Here is an 18,759-nt window from a genome sequence, read left to right as displayed (position 1 = left end):
TCCCAGAACATAACCCAATGCCTGGTGAAGAGTGGGTGATGTATTAAATGCTGGCTGACAAAATGATTAATTTATGATTAATTAGTGATTTATTTATGAGTAATGATGAATTTAGAGAAACATGGGAAGACCTGTATGAACTTATACATAACAAAAAAAAGCAGAATCTGAAGAATAACATCAAAATGAGATTGGAAATGAAATCACTAAAGAAGCTGACCTCTGAGTAACTGAAAAACCAGCAATGAGCCTGGTGGGGGCAGCTAGGTGGTGCAGTGGATAGAGCACCGGCCCTGGAGTCAGGAGTACCTGAGTTCAAATCCGGCCTCAGACACTTAACACTTAATACTTGTGTGACCCTGGGCAAGTCACTTAACCCCAATTGCCTCACTAAAATAAATAAATAAATAAATAAAAATAAATAAAGTGGGGAGGGGAAGGGGAGAGGGACTTGGAGAACAGAAAGATGTAGACGTGGTAAGATGTTGTCACTGTATCTCTGATTTTTGCTTAACTGTTTTTCATGGCTGCAAGGGAAGGTTCAATCCAGAAGTACAGGGAGGCAGTGAGAATATATCTAAAAATGACTATGTTATAAAAATGAAATATGTCCATAAGATTGTTCTTTTAAAAAATTGAACAGTTAAATAATAAACAGTAAGGCATCCTGGGGCAGCTAGGTGTCACAGTGGATAAAGCACCGGCTCTGGAGTCAGGAGGACCTGAGTTCAAATCCGGCCTCAGATACTTAACACTTACTAGCTGTGTGACCCTAGGCAAGTCACTTAACCCCAATTGCCTTGCTAAAAACAAAACAAAACAAAACAAACACACACACACACACACACACACAAACAAAAAACAACAACAGTAAGGCATCCTCCCAAAGTGACAGAAAAAAATTAAATATTATAGGGAGGTTGTTCACAGGGACCAGGTCTGTACCAGGGAGCCCAGTGCATGTTGAGTGATCCACATATGGGATGTCTTACTACACACCATCCACTGGTGATGAGGAGGCCTTTTACCTCTCAAATCAGTGCTTCTCTCCACTATGCCCCTAAAAGGCAAATGCTACATTTTTCTCCCCCTTGAAGAACACAAGGCCTCTCCTTCATGGCTTAGTGCCACACCACAACTCCTAGGTAAAAGGAAAACTGGCCATAAATATTTCCACTATATGAGATCAAATTTGGCTTGGTTCCTTTCAAACTTCATTGACTAGGACTTCATTTTAATCTTATGTTATTGGCATTTATATTATGGTAATCCAAATTTAAGCAAGGAGAACAGGAGTGGTAATTCAGAATATGACAGTACTTCCTCCCATTGTCCCAGGAAAGCACAGCATTTTACTCCAGATGGAAAATAAGAAAGGGCAAAAAATTTAAAAAAAATACACGTCGGGTTGGAACTAATAGATTAAGGAGGCCGCTGGACAATTTGGGAACTCTCTCCTAGCACATTCCTACAGTAAATTCTCTAAAGAAAAAAAAATAGAGATAGGGATAGAGATTTAACCTTTGATTTCACTGATATAAGGGACTCCCAGATGAAAAACATACCAATTCAGCAACTTCTCTACAGTATATAGTCTTAGAGACTTCCTTAGAATAATGAGGAATTAAGTGACTTGCCTAGAAATACAGTCAGTATTTATTAGAGATGGAACTTGAACCCAGCTCTTCCTGGTTCTGAAGACAGCTCTATCCATGAAGAGACATTTTCTTTTTTAATCTTTATTGTAAGAGCCATCTCTCAAGGGATCATAAGATCAATGATCACATAAACAGAATTAGAATAGACCTCAGAAGCCCAGTCTAACTGCCTCATTTTACAGATGAGCAAAATGAGTTTCAAAGAACCTAAATGCCCTTGCCCAAGGTCACACATAAAGCAGCAAAGCAAGGATTTGAACCCAGGTTCTTTGACTACAAAGCCTATCTACTGTGACATATTGTCTATCTTTATTACATCACCTAAAAAATATGCCTGACTTCATCTCTCATTGTTCATGACACTAGCAAACCCTCTTGAGTGAATTATGTGTTGTATTTGCTCCAGGCCCCATTTACTAGTTTGGGTATTTTTCTCCCTGCTGCTAGTTGTATATATAGACCTGTGCCAAGAGCTAGAAAAAAAGGCACTAGCTCATCAATCATGTGGAAATAAGCAATCATTACAACTCTCCTTCCTTTGTAGCAAACACACAGCCCTGGCATTACTTAAAGGGACTTAAATATTTAAAAATCAAGGCAATATAAAAATAAAAGATATCAATAACATTTTAATTTCTTTTAAAGTTGAGAAGCAACTGATGAGTTATGCAGTTAGTATTTATTGAGCACATAAAATGCACAAAATGCTGCATGAGTTGCAAGTAAATATAAAACAATTCTTCCCTGCTCTTATGAAATTTACAATATAGTGAGATATGAAGTATGAAGCATGGAAAGATAACAGCATATAAGACAAAATGCATTGTTAATCATCTACCTACTAGGTAGCTAAGTGGTTGATGTAGTTGGTTCTTGTTGAAAAACAGCTCCTTAGTAGACTACCACCTGAAAAGTTTTTTCAACTCTGGTAAGAGTTATAGGATGTATTCCAATGAAACTGCAGATCCAGTTTCTATCTTTAAGTCCAAGGCATAGTGCAGGTAAAATAGGAGCAAAAGGGACAAGGATGTCTTACCTATCTTTCTCCTCATGGTGATATAAGATAATGGAAAGATTACAACCTTTGGACACAAAGTATCTGGGACCTTTAGGGATCTTCAAGTTATAGGTTAGAAGATGGGCAGGGAAGAGTATAGCTTTTGGTACACATAGCATAGGTTATCCTTGTGAGAAGAGAAATAGTGTAGGGAGCCTCTATCTCTTGCCCAGATACATCTTCTAGGGTGTCATCGTGTTTTCTCTGCCCTTTTCAGCTTCAAGAGTTGGTAGATTTTCTGCCTTGGACAGCTTTCTTACAAATACTACTAGACCTAACTTAAAGCCTATTACTACAGGTTTCTTGGCCTCTGTTGATGAGACTTTGTCTTTTAACTTTCCCCCTTTGTACAAAACTTTTGAAAGGTGGATGTTTCCAAGTTTATTTCACACTCTTCTCTTTTCCCTTTCTTGCAGAAGCAACCTTCAGAGATGGAAATCCCAGGCCCAATGTGGTCCTCTCTTTTTCTAGGCTTCTTATTGATGCTTGTCTTTGAACCTGGAATCCAAATAAGTTCATATTACTCTAAAGAGATGCACCTCAATACTACCTACATCCTGTATGAATGCTTGGTGTTTGAAGAGATGATAACTATTTATATTGATGCTAAAATTCCCTATATGAAGAAGTTATTTGATAAATTGTCATTTTGGTGTTTTTTTTGGAGAACAATGAGGGTTAAGTAACTTGCCCAGGGTCACACAGCTAGTAAGTGTCAAGTGCCTGAGGCCAGATTTGAACTCAGGTTCTCCTTACTCTGGGGCCGGTGCTCTATCCACTGTGCCACCTAGCTGCCCCTTATTTGCTTTTGAGATGCTGAACAGAGCTAGAGAAAATCATGAAACTGCTAACTGGGTCCACTACAAATTTATGTTACATAATCTCAAATGAACCTTCAATGTGAAAAGGTAATCCTTTTTACACTTCCCTAATCAATGCATTATTCCACTCTCCAAGGAGGCTTTGTCATCTCTCTTTGAATCTCCCATGGCACAATTCTTTCCATCACTATCTCAAATGAGGGCTTTGCCTCATAGTCAGTGAAAAAATTGAGGCCACTTGCCATGAGTTCCCTCTTCCTCTCTCCTAAACTCACACCATTTAGATAGCTTCCCTCATAATCTCCTCCTTAACCCCTGTCTCACATGAAGAGGTAGCCCTTCTCTTTGCCAGGCAAATCCTAACCCAGCAGCGCTAAAATCATAGTCTAGAAAAGATAAGGACCAGATTGTTCTGGTCAAAAAGATAGGAATATAATTATGTTCCAGGCTCAGGAAGAGGTGGTACTATGCCCTAATTGTGCCACTTAAGAATAACATTTTCCTCCATTTCCACTTACTTACTAAAGATGAATAGCATCTTTCAGGATGGGTGATTTTTTTTCCTTTAAATTAAGTTTGCTTTGCAATACCACCTCTGTGGTATTATTAATGATTATCTGGTACTTCAAGATGCTATTAAATTACATAGAGCAAATTTCATAAAAGCAAAATTAGCAGGCACTAGTTTCAGTTTAGAAAAGTTTAGAGATTGATTTTCAAAGAGACTTAATGTAAAACTGCTTCTGTTTTTCTTTCTGGGTTCTACTTTTGAACCACAGCACCCTGTTATTTCATGCCTGATTTCTGCCTGAAATAGAACATACCAGTGATTCCTTTTGTTTTTAAGTGACACACTACCCCTTTCATGTTTGCATGCATTAGTTTCTTTTTCTTTTTCTTTTCTCTCTTTTGACTGCTATATACTTTGTCGTGCTACACAGTTTGCCAAAAGGGGAGGAAAAGAGCGGAGACAGAATGAAAAGCAAACTGGGATTTCTAAAAGTAGAACTTTTAGTAGTTTTGGAAAGCCATCAATGCGAATCAAATTTCCATCCCAACGACTTTGACAGCATCCCTTGAATGGGTAGAATGCCAAACCATCAATTGCCTTTATGATAATTAGATGTTAAAGAAAAGTCTTATTTTCTTGATGATTATATCGAATGGAAAAATACATTAAAATAAAAACCCAAATGCTGACTTCATAACACTGATGTCATCCCAAGATTTTTTAGGTAAAGGTTCATTAAAATCCTCTGCCTGTATTTACTTAGGTGCAACCTGTGTTCCCCACTGGCCCACAAAGGTAGGAATTCTGTTGCTTATAAAATGTATTTACATACATTATGAAATGTGCTCTAGAGGAAAGAAATGATCAAGTCAGTTATTTGAGGGGAGTTCACATCCACATTCTGGCCAAGTCAACGAGTAACTTGAGAATGGACCTTGCCTATTTCCTAGCAACCAGAGCAAACATTGTACTATATCCAATACCCAAGATTTGTAACCATGTTAATCTGTGAGTCCTCAACTTAATTAAACATTAGACTTTTAAATTGTGTTTTTAGTGCACAACAGCCATGTTAAATTACAATGTTCAACATCTAAGTGTGCTTGTGTCTGCATATCTGAGGAAATTAAAATGACTCATTTATTTCAATCTTGATATTGCTTTTCTGCACTCGGGCCTTGTGTTCTAAGTTTCCAGGTCTTTGGGTTCACTGGAATCCTATAGTTAAAACACAGTTTGGAGGCCACATTTATGGAAATTCTGTTAAACCTTTCATCACTTTGGCAAATTCAGTCTGGCTTTCCTGAACCATTCAAAAGTAGCTTTCAGTTTTTATATAGGTTTGTTACTCTGACTTAGAACTGCAGCGACAGCACAATGAAGCCATAATGTTTGAAGAAGAATATTACAGTTACAGGAAAGTTAGAGAGCCACAAGTTTTCTTTTTTAAGCCTCAAATCAAAGTAGCTATTTATAAAACTGCAGTAAACCACCTCGAAATTTTGTGTATCTACAGCTATTTCTTAGAGACAATGAATAATTTTTTTTGGTGAGGCAATAGGGGTTAAATGACTTGCCCAGGGTCACACAGATAGTAATTGTTAAGTGTATGAGGTCGGATTTGAATTCAGGTCCTCTAGGGCCGGTGCTTTATCCACTGTACCACCTAGCTGCCCCAATGAATAATTTTCATGGGGAAAGATGCATGTAGAATAAAAACTCCTTGAGGGGAGGGCAAGAAGTGTTTTTCACTTTGTCTTTCCATCCCCTGTGCCTTAAACATTTTTAGGGGAGTGAATGAGGAGCCAAACCAGTGATTTCATTGACTGTAGAAAACTCCAAGTAAGGGAATCCTTTTACCAATGGAATTGTGTAAACTGCCCAATAACTTTTTATTGTTCAGTTGTTTCAGTCATATTCCATTCTTTGTAACCCAATATGGGCTTGTGTTTTGTTGTTTTTGGTTTTTTTTGGCAAAGACACTGGAGTGGTTTACTATTTCCTTCTCCACATCATTTTACAGATGAGGAAACTGAGGCAAGCAAGGTTAAATGACTTGCCCGGGATCACATAGCTAATAAGTGTCTGATACCAAATTTGAACTCAGTTCTTCCTTCCCAGCCCCTTATCATCCACTGAACCACCTAGCTGACTAAAATAGTTGTTGAGTCCTTTTCAATTGTGTACAACTCTTTGTGACCCCATTTTTTTGGGTTGTTTTTTTGTTTTGTTTTGTTTTGTTTTTTGGCAAAGATACTAGAGTAGTTTGTCATTTCCTTCTCCATCTCCTTTTACACATGAGGAAACTGAAGTAAGCAGGGTTAAGTGAGTTACCTACGGTCACACAGCTAGTAAGGGTCAGATGCCATATTTGAATTCAGGAAGATGAGTCTTTGCTCTAGCCCAGTTTTTACACTATACCACCTAACTATCCCTAAGCAACTTGGAGATTTGTCTGAGCGCACTAAGGACTTAAGTGACTTGCCCAAGGTCAAAGAGCAAGTATCAAAACCAGGAACTGAAACTAACACTTCTAAAACTAAGGCTAGCTATCTATATACTATAAAGGTAGCTGGGTGACACAGTGGATAGAATTCTAGTCCTGCAGAGTTAGGAATACTTAAATTCTAATTTGGCCTCATACATTAACTAGCTGGGTAGGCAAGACACTTAACCACTTAATTTCCTCTACTATAAAATACAGGTAATAAAAGCACTTAAATCCCAGAGTGGTTGTGAGGATTAAATGAGATAATATTTGTAAAGCACTTAGCACAGTACTTGAAACATAGTAGCTCTTAATCAATGTTTCTTTCCTTCTTTACTCCCTTCCTTTCTTCTTTCCTTCCATCTCTTCCTCCCTCCATCTTTCCCTTCCTTCCTGGTTGAAATTAATTGAATTGGTAAAACAGCATAAAATATTTCATCCAGAAAATGTTCAAATAAAAATCGATGTGGACTAATAACATAGAGAAAACAAATTTCAACAAGTAGACACTGGAACAAAAGACCCAGAAGAAAGTTTCTGACATATCAAGTGGAATCTTCTTTGAGGACTCATAGACAGACAAGGAAAAGGATCACAAAGGGTGAGAACATATGTAGAAGTTGTGATCTCCAGTTCTGAAAGAACCCATATCAAGGAGATAATGGATGCATTGAACGACTGGAGAGATCATGATAAAATACAGATAATAACTATGTGATTATGAGCAAGTCACTTCATTAGATGAGCTTCAGTTTCCTCTTCTGTAAAATAGGGTTTATGCTATTTACTCTCCCACTCCCACAAGATCATTGTAAGGAAAGGGCTTTGTAATCTATCACCATGTGAGTTATTATTTATTATAAAATTCCATGACTTGTATGAACGTGCTTTAGATATAGTTGGGCAGTGTAGACAGAGAAGGGGACGAGGAATCAAAAAACCCATCTCAGCTTCGTCACTTAATACCCACATGATCTTGGATAAGTCATTAACCCCTCTGATAATAATTCCTATTCTGTCTATTTGAAAGGGTAGTTGTGTGAACAAAGTGTGAAACTGTATGTAAACTGGCTTTTGAAACCATGATGCGTTATTTATTTTATTTATTTAATTTTTTGTGGGGGTGGAGGCAATTGGGGACACGTGACTTGCCCAGGGTCACACAGCTAGTTAAGTGTGAAGTGTCTGAGGCCGGATTTGAACTCAGGTCCTCCTGAATCCAGGACTGGTGCTCTATCTACTGCACCACCTAGCTGCCCCCCATAATACATTATTTTAAAGTATGGCATCATCACTATCGTGTAGCTGATTTATACTTCTAAGTATATAGAAAAACTAAAATAACATACCATCAATGAATATTGATTGATTGATATATTGGACTATACTGATTTTATTTCAAGGACTTCACAGTTTCATCCAGAAGTCAATTATTTTTTCACATGAAAATGTTATTAACAGTGAAATGGGATGTTTTATTGGAAAAAGATTTCTTTAACAAAGTGCTAAAGCGGAAGCTAATTAACTACTTATTAAAGATGTTGCAGAATCCCACACATTGAGCTGTGGATTGGTCTAGATAACCTCTGATGTCCCTTCCAAATCCAGGATGCTATGATTTTAGGAACTGCTTTTTTTGAGGGCAAAGAACTTTACAAATTTCATTCATTCTTCCATATCCATGTCCAATTTCCAGCTCTAACATTTAATTCTTTGTGTGATTTTTGAATAGATCAATTCATCTCCAAAATGAAGGAATTAGACTAAATTTAGGAATAACGATATAATGGAAAGAATGCTGCATTTGGAGTCACGAAGACCTGGGTTCAAATCCTGAGTCTGCTGCTACTACCTGTGAGACCTTAGGGAAGTCACTTAACCTCTTTTTGCTTCAGTATCTTTATCTATAAAATGAGGGAATTGGCCTAGATGGTCTCCAAATCAATGCTCTTCTTAAGCCTTTTGACTCTAAATCCTGTGATCCTCTAATTCGAATAGTAATACTGTTGATAGCAAAGAAATGTGCCCCCATGACAAAGAAAGACACAAACCCCACAAAAGAGTAAATTATTTGTCTATGGTAAATTATTACCCAATGATAAAGCTGAGGTTAGATCCCAATTCTAACTCCCAATACAATGATCAGATTTTGTAAACCACAGCTGCCTCTGAAAGGGTTTGCATTAAGCACAGTTTCATCATATTTTATTGTTTCATGAGAGTAGAAGTCTTTTGAATGAAAGTGGATATCTTTTCAGTGGCAAATTTAAAATGTGTAGCACAGCATACAACCAAACACCTCCCCACCTCCCCTCCATGGTTACAAGAGTTCAGAAAACTCAAATACAATATATACATTTATATACATGTAGTGTGTGTATGTGCACCCACAACATATGTGAATATACACACACACATATAACATCTATCATGGAGGTTACTACAACCACTGGAAATATGGAGAAAAGGATTCCATCACAATTCTAACTAACAGCTGTTCACTAGTATGATTTCTTTCCTTAAACATTTCATGTAGGGGCAGCTAGGTGGCGCAGTAGATAGAGCACTGGCCCTGGAGTCAGGAGGACCTGAATTCAAATCCGGCTTCAGACACTTAACACTTACTAGCTGTGTGACCCTGGGCAAGTCACTTAACTCCAATTGCCTCCACCTCCACAAAAAACAATTTTTTTTCATTAATTAAATAAATAAATAATGCCTCACCAAAACCAAACCAAACCAAAACAAGACAAACAAACAAACAAAAAAAACCCCAACATTTCATGTATCTTGGTTGGTTGAGGAGGTTTTTTTGGGGGGGAGGAGGGTTGTGTTTATTTCTGGTTTTTGATGGCTTATTTTAGAAAAAGACTATTACAGTACAACTGTACGTACTATTGCTTGACTGTCCATGATCCCACCTCATATTTTAATGTTTGACACTAGAAGATAGAACCAAATCTTACAGAGCAGGGCTTCTTAAACTTTTTATACTAGTGATCTCTTTTCGTTCCAGAATCTTTTACATGATCCCAGTGTAGGTATTTAAAATAAAATTTAAACCTTTTACTGGTGCCAAATTTTTCATGACCCCTACATTCAGTTACACAACCCCATAAGGGATCTCGACCCACAGTTTAAGAAACTTTGTTATAGAGGAAGCACATGAAAACTTTTAGTACTGCTCATGTTCTTTCCATCAAGTCTCATCCAAGTTTGTTCTGCTACACTTTAGAAGCTAAGAGTGCAAAACCCTGTAGCTATAAGGAGCTTGGACCACCTGTTTGGCCAGTAAGGTAAGGCTGAAATACGTTTTTATTTCTGAAACAGAAACAGTGAAATGATGACTAATGAATGGAATTTAGACAACAGACCATAAATTCACCCAAAGGTAATAAACAACCTCTCTAGCGCATAAGACAAAAAAAGCACTGGAGAAATAGTTTATACAGAGCAGGGTGTTGGTAAGGGATGATATGAGACAGATAATGGGCCACGGAATATCAGAGTGAGGTAGAGAAGCTATGATGTTTCTAACATTAATCTGTACACACCCTGAAGATTCATAAGAATCATGGTTTCAGAACTGGAAGGGACTAGAGAGGTCAACTAGTCTAAACCCTTGGTGTTACATTTTGAGAAGCTGAGGACTACAGAAGTTAAGTGAATTGTCCAGGGTCACCCAGGGAAGGCCAGGATTCAAACCCTGGTTCCAACATTCTTTCCACTGTAGCACACTGCCTCAATCATAGCAGAGCCAAATTGTATCATAAAGATTCCAACACAGCTCACAATATGAATATTTGTGGTCTAGAGCAAAAAGTAGATTTGGGGGATATAAAAGACCAAGTTGTTATCTGCATCCACAGTAACCATAGCTCACCTTCCCCCTCTTCAACATGGGAGAAATGATGCTAGTCCTTCTTCCTTCCACTGTCTTTCTGAATATATTAATTCACTTTCATAACCTTTGAAGCCCTCAGAGCATCCTGGGGAGAGAATGACTACTAGAAAAGCATAAGGAGTTTTTGTTTTGTTTTCCTGTTTTTATTTAAATTTGGAAAGTTAAGAAGCTGCAAAGAAGCCAGAGAACTCAAGTAGAATAAGCCCTTCACCAAACTGTGGTCATCTTTGTTGCTGAATGCTAGCTGAGTCAATGTCTCCAAAGCATCTAGCTTACCCTCAGGAATGAGGTACACACTCAGGTCCCAGAATCCCAGTGGTGGTTGGTTGTCTGTTGTATACACCCTAGATAGCCAAAGAATGTGGGATGACGTGAGAGAAAGAGAGACCCCTCTGGTCTCTGGTGAGTGTAGTGCTTAGAATGACCATATTTAAGCACTATATGATGGCCCAGATTTCGGGACAATGAGTGGGAATTGGGGCCTGAAAGTATGGACCCTGTGGGTATGGAAAGTTGGCTTCAAGTTCACTCTGCTTGGTACAGCTTCATTGGCAATGGTCTTGTTATTCCTATTGGGAAATTGTATAAACTCATTCAGCCCACCCAATAGGCTATCACTTAACATTCAAAGAATGTAACTCATCCCCATTTTATACACAGGGAATCCAAATCACTGATTGCTAGTTCTTCATATTGATTTATTCCCTCTTTAAGAAGCTTGTAGATAGTGAAAAGTAGTAAAAATCTCAGATGCACCGAGAGAGATCCCATTATTTGGAAACAGTGGAAAAGAAGTAATGAGTATGATTTTTAAGACAACTCAGATCAATTTATGGAGTTGTATAATTTTGTCCTTTGGTTGGATTAAAGAAATGTCTTTTGCTTTCTCCAGACCTCCTGAGAAAAATGATGAGCAAGGACATCCCTCCTATCCTTTGCCACTGATAAAGTCAAAATTGTCTTTTCTAAGTAGGAGTTGTCTATAGACCAAAGAACAAAGCCAGAAAGAGCAATCTTATTCATAATCCTCCATTTCTATTCCACCCAGTATGCCAACTCTCTCTGTAATTCAGACCTAAACTCTTCCAGACATGGCCCCAATTTACCATTAAATCTTCCTAGGTACTCTTCCTTCCCCAAAACCTTACCTATTTTTTTTATTTAAGAAAAGGCAACTCCTTGTCTGGACTCTATAACAGTTATATTGGTCTAGAGACATACCTTGGTGTCAGTGTTACTTTTCACCTTTTTCCAAATAGTTGTAGTAGCATGGTTTATTTATGTGTGTGTACGTATGTGCATATGTGTATATACATACATGTGTATCTATGCATATATGCATACAAACATTCATAGACACTTACGTACATACATACCATGAGCTCAAAAATTATCAAAGGAATACCTCAGTTTTGCTTCAGTGTCTACTGGTCTAACATTTTAGCTTTCCATAACTGAAATCTGAGATTAAGATGAAAAAATATCTAAAATGAGTAGCACTTTAAAAACCTAGAGTTTATTTTTACATCTATCATACATAATTGTTAATTGCTTCAAGAATGAAGACAGATATAACACAATTCCAGCTCCTCTGCTTCTCATAACCACTCAACATGAAATCCTTGGTTTTATGTGGCCCTTTGAATTTTGTATCTAATATCCTAAAAATTCCTAGGTAGTTCAAGGAACCAGGCTTTTGAGCAATCACTTTCATAGGAGGGCCCCTTTTTATTATTCATCTGAGAAAATTAGATTCAACTGACATTAAAAATCTTGAGAAGATGGAAACAATGCTCCAAATGGAAATCAAAGAAGAAAATGACTATGAGCAAGCAGCAGAAGAACATCCAAGTCATTGTCTAGAGCAGGGATTTATGAGCCACTCATGAATGTGACTGTAGGAAAAATGTACTTTATTTCACTAAAATTGGTTTCCTTTGTAATCTTATGTATTTTATTTAAAATATTACTCTTAGAAGGTGTCCATAGGCTTCACCAGACTGTCAAAGGGAAGCATGACACAAAAAGGGTAAGAATCCCTAGTCTAAAGTCTGGGAAAGTAGAAGGATTTGATACAGGGAAAGAAGAAGGTTGCTGAAATACTGAGCATTAGTAGGTAGGTAGGTAGGTAGGTAGGTAGGTAGGTAGGTAGGTAGGTAGGTGGGAGGGTGGGTGGGTGGATGGATGGATGGATGGATGGAGAGAGATGATAAATTAAATGAGTGAGTTGAGTTGGTGAATGACTGAGTAAGATATAGAGAGATAGATGAGAGTAAAAGAGAGATAGGGATGATAAAGATAACTATAGTGCCTTTTGGAAACCTAGGTGGCACAGTGAATAAAGCACTGGTCCTGGATTCAAGAGGACCTGAGTTTAAATCCAGCCTCAGGCACTTGACACTTACTAGCTGTGTGACCCTGGGGAAGTCACTTAACCCTCATTGTCCCACAAAAAAAGAGATAGCTATAGAGATAGATATGTGCATATAGATATATAGATATTTAATAAAGCTCTTCTCAGTAAAAATGGAAACAACCTAGGGGGTTGTCCAAAGAGGAAGTAGTTTTCCCTACTTTACAAAAAAAGGATTAACAGATAATGCCCAGTAGTAAAGACATATGTTACTTGCTACAGGGGAAAAAAGTGTATCCTGGTGGTCAGTAACTCCCTGAATGAGGGATGTAGAGGTAACTGGATACTGAAGTGACTGTATATGTACTGTTTTCTATAGGCATATGTCCAGATATGATAAAAACCTTTCTCAAATTTGCAAAATCTAATGTTTAACATATCTTGTTGATGATTTATATAGGGATAAATAATATCACCAATGTAAGGGCCTAAAATTCTAGCTATCATGTCTAAAATCTAATGAGTGGCCACCTTAAATTAGAAGCTTTAGCAAGAGTTTAGACTTTTAAGTATTTATTAAAGTGCACCAGAAGTTACTGAGGAGAGAGAGAGAGGTAAAAATCAAACTTCATCTAATTATCTCCAAGAGACCCTGCATCTCACCCACCAAAGCCCAAGTCAGGAACTGAAAGGGACCTCCCCTCAGCAGCTTCTCCCAGAATCTCCCGTGAAACAGGAAAGAGGGCTGTCCACACATACACAACTCCAAGCTAACTGGCTGGTAACTTTGATTGATACAACTAATAGGCGGTAACTTCTGGATGCTAGTCACATGGTTTCCAAGTCACATGCTTTCTCCTCATGGAAGAGCTCCCCTGCAATATCTTTCTCAACAGGTTGGTAGTGCTCTATTCTCACATCAGAAAAAATAAACCTAGAAGGAATTCCTAGGAATTATGAGGTTCTAGGCAAAAAAGATGAAGAACTTGAGGATATATTACTACTAATTGAAGGTGGAGACTTTAGAAGAGAAAGGAGGAGGGGCAGTTAGGTGGCGCAGTAGATAAAGCACTGGTCCTGGATTCAGGAGGACCTGAGTTCAAATTCGGCCTCAGACATTTGACACTTACTAGCTATGTGACCTTGGGCAAGTCACTGAACCCTCATTGCCCTGCAAGGAGAAAAAAAAAAGAAGAGAAAGGACATAGAAAGTTACAGCTTACTAAGATGACGGTATCAGAGAATGGAATTTAGCTTTCTAAACTATTCCTGTAACTAAAATATAGAAATGATGAAATCTAATGACTGGGAAGAGCCACCTAACAGTAGGAGTGCTAGATTTCAAATCAGAGAACTCAAATCAAGACATAATATGGCATGCTTATATATACATGATGTGAGACTGTGTCATTAACATGCCACGAACACTTTTTCCAGACAGGAAAAATGAAATCAAAGGCAATGCCCCTTAATCAATTTCCCCAAGGTGTGTGTGTGTGGGGGGGACTATCATGAAGAGTAGGAGGGAAATCAAATATAGAGATATAGAGATAAATAGGTAGACATGCATATATATACACATAAATATATGTGTGTGTACTTATACGGGTTTATACATATATTATTGTGTATATTTATTTGTATTCTGTTTGGGGATGGTCCCATTGTTTTCCCTTGGAATAGCCTCTTTTCTCTTTCCAAAGGAGGGATTTTTATTAAAGCTCAGCTGAAGCTCCATCCAAACGTTGAAATTGTTCCTAATCTTTCCATTTAATAATGATCAATCTGTTCCTCCTTCAAGTGCTTTTAGCACTTCTTGTCTGCATTATTTTTTGGGTTTTTAAATTGTTTTTTGAATTTTTTACATATGTATATATTGTTTCTTCTACTGGATTTTAAATCCCTTGAGACCAGGGACTGCTTATTATACTCCTTTGGATTCCTCATCCACCTAGGATAGAGTTGAAATTCAATAAAAAGATATTGAAATAAATAGTTCTCAGCAATATGAGAAAAGGTCAACATAATATTGAGTTTCTCCCAATATTTCAATATTTTTTTCAATAATTGCTTTAAAAAACTGAAAAAAATTGATGTTAAATAAAAGACATGAATTAAGCAAAATAAAATTTGTCAATCAGATGTATTATCTTAGTAATCAATTTATTTATCAACTATAAGTTACTTCCTATTAATTGCAAATTAGTCAGAGAGTATAAAAAACTAGCAAGCATATATTTTAGAAAGGTTCTAAGCACGCATCTGTCTGAATTTCTACCTATTTTTATCCCAGGGTGTATTTTTCTAATTTTTTTTACAACTACAGATTGACAGACTACCAAATACACACTCTCTATTTTACTAATGTCATTTATTCTCTTGTTGATGTTCAATAAGATTTTGCATTTAAAAGAGAAATTCCCTTGTGTTTCTTATAATGATGCACCTGCTCTCTGTGAGATTTCCTCCCTTGACAAAGAAATGTCTTAAATCTGGCAAGCAAAACTGCTTCAGGCTCTTTCTGATAATATCAAAGTTCATTTGTTTATATTAGATGTTTGTGTGAGTTACTTCCCTTTAAACATCAGTAAAACATGCTACAGCTCCTTTCAAAATAACAGTGAACAAAAAGTTTCTTGCCATATAGTTTGTGCTTTGTCAGTGTATAATTACATTTGAACCATTGCCTGAAATTAGTAAGGCTGCTTCATAATGAAAGAAATTTGTTTGCTCTAACTACTTCCCTATGCACAGAACATCAAAGTAACACAACAACTTTAATTCCAAACTATAATCCTGATATTTATCCCTTTTAACACCATGACATTAAGTCATTTAAAGTCCATGTTTATATTTCTCTTGCTTCCTTTAAAAAAAAAACTGCAAAGAATAAATGTTTCCCTTCTACATGTTTTACATCCCTAACAACTTAAGGAAAATCAGACCTTTTCTTTCCAGTGCATGATGCATACTTTCTTGTATATGTAAATCCTCAATCAATATTGTCTTGCTAGGGAATGCTGTAATTGTTATTACAATGTAACATAAAACCTTTTCCAGCAAGCTTTAAGGACACTGTGCAGGGACTTGGTAGAACTAAAATAATATTGCATTTCATTTACAATTAATCAAAGATAGAGCAGACTATCTTTTCTCCAAAATACACACACACACACACACACACAGAGGCAGCTTTCTTAGCTTGTTGTGGCTTTTGAAATTCCAGTACATACATGAAATGTGGGTTTCTATTTAGTCTCAAGAGAGAAGTCTACTTCATAATAAGAAAAATAGATTCTACCTGGTTACATATTTAACAGAGAAACTTCTTGGGTATTCAAAGTGACACTTGGAGAATTAATATAATTTGTATATATGTAGTTCTAATAACACTCCCTGATATTGCACCAAGTTCATTTAGAACACAGCACGGTGGACTGGGTTCCACTTCATATGGAGTGTGATTAGACAGTCCTGTAACAATTTTTTCCTTCCTTAGAGGGTTACCTGTCAGTCATAATAAGCTGGGAGAAGTTCAGGGCTTTACTTCAAGCAGGAGAAAAATTACACTAACAGTAATGCTTCCTTCCTTCCTCAACTTTCTCAAGGCAAACAACATTGTGTGTGTGTTGGGAAGGGGGTGATGTGTATGAGTGGGTATATACTCACTAATGATCTCCTGAAAAGTAGTCACAATGCTGTTGCTCTTTTCCTAAAGGCTTTCTTCCTTGCAAGTGAGTTCAGCAAAGAATGCTAGTATTTCCTGTGGAAACTGTATGGCTGCCAGTAATGTCTCAGTATTTCCCCCCTTTTTTCTTTTCTTAAAAAACAAAATTAAGCAAACAAAACCTGGCATTTGACAATAGCCGAACTACAATTTTACTCCACTTAACACCTGCACGTGAAATTCACCAGGACAAAACATTTGCGAAGTACAAAACATTTGAGCAAGCTAACACAAACAAGCCCCCAGAAGAATGAGTTATGAAGATGTCAAAGTCGGGCTGGATTGGGGTAGAAAGGGTATATAGTGTGGTACCCAGGTTGTTTCAAGACTAAAAAGATTCTGATTTTCTCTCTCTCTCTCTCTCTCTCTCTCTCTCTCTCTCTCTCTCTCTCTCTCTCTCTCTCTCTCTCTCTCTCTCTCTCTCTCTCTCTCTCTCTCCTCCCTTTCTCCTCCCTCCTTTCTTCCCTCCCCCCTAATTTTGTCAGACCTCTTAATTGTATACCTTAAACAGTCCCGAGGAACATCGTCCTCAGTAATAGTAGAGGTAGTGTTAGTGCTCCTAAATACAAAACGAGCTAATGAAAAGAGAACAATCAATTGAAATCCGCGGGCAGAGATTGAAATTCCTGTGCTGGTGCATTTTCCCCCTTGGTTAAAACAGTCCCTTTGGCAGCGGCCACTGTTACTATAGATACATCTTCTCCTCAACCCTTTCAAGAGAGAGCTGCTGCTAGCCACTCTGGCACTGGTTCCACTGCCCCAAGCTACCTTTTCTTCCCTTGCAAGCAAAGGATGAGAGGCACAAAAGGGAAACATTGAGAGACAGAGGGAAGTGGTTGGTATGGTGGGGGTCGCACACATGCAAACTTGTAGGAGCCTCTAGCAAAGGCCTTTGCCTCCCGCTTTGGGACCTGGGTTCAGAGGAACTTGAACTCACCCGAGGTGCCCTAGAACTCTCCTTCTGAGTGGGGACGATGATGTTGAAGACGGTTGCGGCTCCAGCGGCTACTCGCTCTGGCTCCCGTGGAAAGGGCCCTCACCGGCAGGCGAGACACAGCCACCGCAACAGCAGCAGCAGCAGCAGCAGCAGCAGCAGCAGCAGCAGCAGCAGCAGCAACCGCCGCTGCTGCCTCCCTCCCTACGTCACAATGCGGCCGGGACGCCGTTCTCTTTTTCCCAAGCTCTGGGTTTAGGAGGGGGCTGGAGAGAATCGTGAAAGCGAGATGGGAGTAAGACAACGGCGAAAGAGAAGGGGGACCGCCACGTGACAGCCACAGCCAAAAGCCACCTCCAGGCGCCGGGAAGAACAGGGGAGCAGGGGCGGGGACGCAGCTGGAGGGATTTGCTGTTGCTGCTGCTGCTGCTATCCTAGCCGCTGTTGCTCTTGCCGCCTCTGCCTCCTCCTCCTCCTCCACGGATCTGCAAGCGCTGTGTTTCCATTCTGACTGACAGCGACCCTCCCCCATGGTGTTGAAAGATCCCCCGTACCACTCCACCTCCCGACAAGCACAAACACACCCCTCTCTTTCTTCCTCTCATGCTGCTCTTGTTCCCCTGATTCTTTTTGGCTCTTTTTCTGCAATCTGCTTCCCCCCACCTTTTTAAGCTTTCAACCCCCCCCCACCCCAGCATTTCTCTGCCCATACACTTGCTTTTTTTTTTTTTTCCTCTCTCCTGTCTTAATCGTTTTCCCTTTTTCTTCCCCTCTATGGTTCGGCCCCTTTGGGGCTCTTCTTTTTCTCCCCTTTCTCTTCTCCGCCTCCTTGCTTTTTTTGCTACTCTTCTCCTTTCCTAATTAAATTAATCTTTTGTATTAGGCTCATTTAATTTCTTAATTCTGTTGAAGGGTTTCAGGGCTTCAACGATGCCAAGTACATAGAGTGTGGGAAGGAGAAAGAGGAAATGTGGAGAAGGCATCATTCCCGGAGCAACATATTGCTTGAAAAGTACCTTAAGATAATAATTATCATTGGCATGGCATTTGGCATCCCCAAAGATCCCCGGGGGCTTCACAAACATAGAAGCTTCAGTGTTTAACCATAATTCTCTCTTTGGGGAAAGAACAGCTTGAACTCACGTGCTAAAGAGAGAAAAAGAGGGAAGGAGGTTAGGAGGTCGACTTTCGGTTTAGAGACTCTTTTTAATATACTCAAACTATTACAATCCTGAAAAGTCTACCATAATAATCAATGCCAGCATGCTGCTGCTTTCACAAAGGGAAAGGGGAGGGTTGGTAGAGA

General features: G+C 38.6%; 1 protein-coding gene across 3 annotated transcripts in view; it reads right to left on the bottom strand.

The window, feature by feature from the left end:
* LOC122734301 (synuclein alpha interacting protein) overlaps positions 1-17,972 on the bottom strand; it is a 224,703-nt gene extending 206,731 nt beyond the window's left edge. For all 3 annotated transcript variants that reach the window (XM_043975014.1, XM_043975015.1, XM_043975013.1), the window contains exon 1: positions 17,457-17,972. The gene's annotated coding sequence lies outside the window, so the exon portion shown is untranslated. The remainder of the gene's footprint in view (positions 1-17,456) is intronic.
* Between the last annotated feature and the right edge of the window lie 787 nt (positions 17,973-18,759).

The sequence above is a fragment of the Dromiciops gliroides genome, chromosome 1 (genome assembly GCF_019393635.1).
Source record: "Dromiciops gliroides isolate mDroGli1 chromosome 1, mDroGli1.pri, whole genome shotgun sequence".
Classification (NCBI taxonomy): Eukaryota; Metazoa; Chordata; class Mammalia; order Microbiotheria; family Microbiotheriidae; genus Dromiciops; species Dromiciops gliroides.
This window is presented reverse-complemented; position numbering and strand designations above follow the sequence as displayed.